We start from the raw sequence: 5,543 nt of genomic DNA, 5'->3' as shown, positions 1-5,543 counted from the left end.
TCTGTCTTTCTTACTTTCCATTCCTCATACTATATTTTGGAAGGCTTTTTTGTTTTTAATCTGGAGAATGGTATGAGAAAGGCCTTTGGGTATGTTAAGAATGTACTATTCTACTTTATTATAATGATAGCTTTTAACAGCACAGGGGCCTTGACTGTATAACGTCCCCTGTCTTGCTTGAGGTGACTCCCGTTCAGACCGAGTCAGCTTGTTTCACATTATTGTCAGTTATGAGTGGGAAACTCTTGCAGCTATGGAAGGGCTGGGGGCGAGGAGGGGACGGCATTGTTCATTAATTACAGACACTGCATTGTTTTTAAATGTTTTCAGTCAATTTGTAGATAGAGCTCTAATAGGTTTTTAACTTTCTTAGACTTGGTTTTTTACACACTAAAACAAATGTGGTTCTAAAGACCACTATCATTTTCTATTGCCTTTAAAAAATATTCATTTATCATTTTCCAGTCTGGATTTCCCCTCTTCTTGATACTAAATGTCAGTAAGGTGAATATGACTCAAAACATGAATGCACATGACCCATCTTTCAGCACTGAATGATAAAAATATGAACCTTCACTGGTGGAGGCCGTGGTTGCCACGGACCCACCCAGCCAAGGGCCTCACCTGCGCCCCGTGCCTCACCTGCGCCCCCTTGCGGCGAGTCGACCGACCACCTTGCTGCAGTGCATTTTTCAGAGTAAACAAATTCCATGTGCAGTTGAAAGCATTCAATCCCTCAAACATGAACTGGCTCGTGTGTAGAAGAGATTTGGGGGGAATAAATTATGGGATTGAGCTTCATTAAGATGTGGTGGAATATGCGAAGAAAAACCTGGAGAGTTTGATCAAAAAAAGTGATAGCTTTGATAATCAGCTTCTAGAACTGTACTATCAGTCTAAATGGGAAGGTGCATGGCATGGCTAGGTCATCCTGATCTCTCAGCAGCTTATCAGAATAATTATATGAGCAAGTTGGCACAGTTCCTGCTGTTCACAAAATCATCTGTCTCAAGATGAAAATATTCCAACGTGAACGTATGAAGAAAAGCACTGCTAAGATTTGAGTTCGGTGAGCCCACGTTTGTGGTTGGTAATTGCTCCCGGAAAGCATCTGATGGTCATCAGTATTATTGAGATTATTGTGGAGCTGGAGTCCAGAAATACTATGAGAACTACATGAAAATATTACTAAAAGTGGGAGGCATTCTAGTTATGCCTGTAGAAGATCATTTAACACAAATTATGAGAAGTGAACAAAACACTTGGGAAAGTAAAAATATTCTTGCTGTTTCATTTGCTCCACTTGTGCAACCAAGTAAGAAGGATAATGGCAAACCAGAGTCTGTGGGACATCCCCACACACAAACCCATGCTGTCTAGAATATACAGAACTTGCTTTTATTTACATTCAATGCACACGGAGACATTTCATAAGTAATGAGGTGCAGGCCAAGAGGGGTCCCTTAAAGGGCTCCACCCAAAAGAAAGAGTTAAACAGAGAGCTACACTTATGTATTTGTAGGTAATCAACTTATTCCTCAGCCTCTAGACAGTGAGGAGGATGAAAAAAATAGAAGAGAAAGAAAAGGAAGAGGAAGACCACAATGAAGTTAAAAGAGCCACCTCAATTTACTGAGGGAAAAAATTATGAAACTCTCCCCCTCCCCCATGAATCTTTAAAAGCTTACTTGACATATTTTATTTTATTTTATTATTTATTTATTTATTTATTTATTTATTTATTTTTGTGGTACGCGGGCCTCTCACTGTTGTGGCCTCTCCCGTTGCGGAGCACAGGCTCCGGATGCGCAGGCTCAGCAGCCATGGCTCACGGGCCCAGCCGCTCCGTGGCATGTGGGATCTTCCCGGACCGGGGCACGAACCCGTGTCCCCTGCATCAGCAGGCAGGCTCTCAACCACTGCGCCACCAGGGAAGCCCTTCTTGACATATTTTAGAGAAAAATAACTTAGATCAAGAAGAAAGGATGCCTAATGATAATTCCCCTAATCTATAAAATGTGGCATTTGTTAGGAGTTAAAAAGAGAGAGAATGTTTTCTTTCATCAGGGTGAACTTACAGTAGAAAAAGTATCTTCTTCCTGTCAGTAATAAAAATGATGTATTCAGTGATTAAAAATAATCCCTTTCATAAAATATATTTTTCTTTAAGTCTTGGGAAAATGGCTGTTTTAACTCAGGATGACTTCAAGAGTGGAATGTAACCATAGTGCAGACTTTGTGTAATATAAATCCTGTTCTGATTCCTTATAGATTTGTAATGGTGAGAGTTAGACTTAATTTTATATAAGGTTACATAACTGTTAAGCATATATAATCTGATTTGAATTGCAGTTATTTGCATTTCCTCCAAAAAAACTTTCTTATTCAATAAGGAAATAAAATCCTTTGTAGTCCCACTTTCCTTACTTTTGTTGCAGTTACTATTGCTGAGTTGCTATAGATGTATTCCGGGTAATATATGAGTGCAATAATCATACAGATAGTGAATAATTTTACTTTTAAAAAAGTTTCGTGGAATTCAATAGCACTGTTACTCTTGCTTTTGAATCTATTGCCCGAAGATGTGGGGAAGATATCTGCTTCTCTCATAGAGACTTTAAGGGCACATCAAGTGAATAGTAAAGTAAAAAGTATATACTTAATAGAACTCTTAATTTGCGTGGAGCCTTTACATTTTCAATATTTAAAAATAATGAGGTTATCTTACTCTCTGGAGTTTTAGAAGAGAGTATATTTAGGATTTTTTTTTTTTTCTACAGTCCACTCTATAAAGTATTTGGTTTAAAAAAAAAAAAAAAAAAAACAAAAAACACTGTTCTCTCTGACTACTGATGGTACAGACAGTGAGTGAATAAGCATGAGTGGTAGCCACTCTCTTGGGATAAGCTCAGTAGCTGGGCCAGAGCTGATTTGCTCAGGTGGTGCACTTTAGCAAAGGGAACTTCTAGCTCATCTGCATATTTATCTTTGAAAAGGTAGGGTTGAGCTAGCCTACATTTACTTTGAAATTCATCTTTGTAGTATAAGAAATATTCACAGAAATTATACGTAGAAGCCTTTTGCTTTGAAAATCCAAAATCATAGTGTAATCTTTGGGACCTACGTTGTACTCATTTAAAAATTATTCCCTTTTTTTTGTCTGTTTCTTTTGGTAGAATTATAATGTTTCAGTTTTTGCTTAATTTCACATAAACTATCATTTAAATGTTAGTTGTAAGGGCTTCCCTGGTGGCGAAGTAGTTGAGAGTCTGCCTGCCAATGCAGGGGACACGGGTTCGTGCCTTGGTCCGGGAGGATCCCACATGCCGCAGAGTGGCTGGACCCGTGAGCCGTGGTCGCTGAGCCTGCGCATCCGGAGCCTGGGCTCCGCAACGGGAGAGGCCACAACAGTGAGAGGCCCGCGTACCGCAATAAAAAAAAAAAAAAAAAGTTAGTTGTAGCTAATCAGTGAGAAAACAGGTAATAAATACCATTATTAGTTTGTTTCTTTTCTTCCAAATTGGGCCAGAAACAGTTATCCTTTCTTAAGAAAGTGTACAGTGTAACACAATGTAACATATTTACTACTTAGTGTTACATTGATTATATATATTTTTTTAAAGGAAAAATTTGAGAGTACCCCTTATTACCACCAGCATCACTTTTACAGTGGTTGATCAAGTATGCTTAAGGACATCCAATTAATGTATAGTAAAAAGATTATTATCTCTCAACAAAGATTCAACTATTAGTAATACATAGACGGTTTCAAAAATCTCAGCTTCGGTAATTCCACACATCTAAAAACAAGTGTGTAAAATATTCTAAGCATGAATTATTCCAAGTAAGTGAGGGTATTTTAGTAATGTGAAAGATAATTTCATGGAAGGTATTTGTTTTATACCAGTGACTAGGGCTTAGATTTGGAGGTTGGAGGATGGGGGTATCGCCACAATTATTCTTAGATGATTACTAAGTTGTTATTGTTAAGGACTGCCCCATCTCATTTCTATCAAGGAAAAAAATAGTTTTATACAATTGTTATTTGCTAGAAATATTCATTTTATTTTGAATTAAATGCTAGTTTTAGAAGTTTAATCTTGAGGTCCTGGTGCCCACATATTTAAATCTGGCACCCCTACCACCCCATCTTGTTTTTAATGTCCAGATTTATAAACATACATATTCTTAAATGATGATTTTTCTAGTCATGAGAGAGTTTTTGTGAAGGATGTATTTGCAGATTGACCTTTTCATATTGTCTTTCATTTTGTTGACCTTGGCAAAATGTACAGTTGATTTTCATGATCGTTGCCTATTTTTTGTCATTGAAATGCAAGTTTTGTACTTTTAAAAGCATTTATTTTACAGTTGTGACTTTATAACTGACTTTAAATGAAGTAGAAATAAAAGATGAAAAAAATTAGCTTTAAAAGTTTAGAAGACCAGATAATGTTTTCTGCTAGGCAAGAATTAAGATTATATACATTATAAATATAAAATATATTATATAATATTATATAACATTGTAAAGCATTTACATATGCTTTTAGAAGTATTTTTTTTACATGTATAAAAAAATAAATAAAAATACCAAACAACAGCAAAAAACCACACACAGTATTCATAGCGTAAGAATCAATTAATGAAAGTAAATAAAGACAGATAAAGCACTAGAAATAGTGTTATGGAGGGTCTTACATGATATACTAAAAACAGGTGAATTAGTACATAAGTGAACATGTTTTTCTTCACATTATTTCTCATAGTCAAATTCCTTTCTTTCAGTCACAATTTAGGTCCCTGTTACCTCATGCCTGAATTGTTTAAACAACCTTCTTATCTAGTCTTCAGTACTTCAATCTCTTCCAATCAACTGTATCTTAAACATCACCAGTTTTATATTCTCAATACAATTTTTATATTATGTTACTATCCCAGAGAGTGTTTTTCAACAATTTGTTCATTAGTTTAATCATCCATCCAGCCCTGCTTCTTATGGGGCAGAACTATGTCCTGGTGGTTGATATCAAGAATAAAAAGGTGTATGATTTCCTTCAAGAAATTTAAAAATTGGTAGCTCTTTGCTCCTCTAGGATCAAGTCCAAGTTGTTTCACTTATATTTAACTAAACCCTCTTTACTGAATTTTACTGCCAACATATTAACCTGCATTACTACCTGCACTCCAGAAATTCAGTTCCATAGTCTACCTTCTGACTCATCCTGACATTTCCTTTGCCTTAAATTTCCCATCTCCCCATTTACTGAAATATTCACCTTTAAGAACAAGCTCAAGTGACATTTTTGCTTTTGAACTTTCCCTGTTAATAACATTCTGAATCATTTAAAAATAATAGCAAGTTCAATAAATAGTTCTTTTTTATAAGGGATTACTGTGTACACAACTGTACTGAGAGCTTATATGGATTATCTATTTAATCCTTGAAAACACTCATTTATTCATTCAACAAATATTTATTGAGCCCTTGTGTGCTATAAATTGACCTGAAGCTAGGATTTGGTGTAGGCATTATAGTGAAT

General features: G+C 35.8%; 1 pseudogene across 1 annotated transcript; it reads left to right on the top strand.

Annotated features, from left to right (window-relative positions):
- Window positions 1–1,161: 1,161 nt before the first annotated feature.
- Window positions 1,162–2,037, top strand: LOC309795680 (protein-L-isoaspartate O-methyltransferase domain-containing protein 1-like; annotated as a pseudogene). Its single transcript has one exon. The product of its transcript is annotated as a protein-L-isoaspartate O-methyltransferase domain-containing protein 1-like (transcript).
- Window positions 2,038–5,543: the final 3,506 nt, after the last annotated feature.

This window comes from Mesoplodon mirus, assembly GCF_964341445.2.
Source record: "Mesoplodon mirus genome assembly, chromosome: 2".
Classification (NCBI taxonomy): domain Eukaryota; kingdom Metazoa; phylum Chordata; class Mammalia; order Artiodactyla; family Ziphiidae; genus Mesoplodon; species Mesoplodon mirus.
The sequence above is the reverse complement of the archived record's forward strand: the minus strand, read 5'-3'. Positions and strand labels throughout refer to the sequence as shown.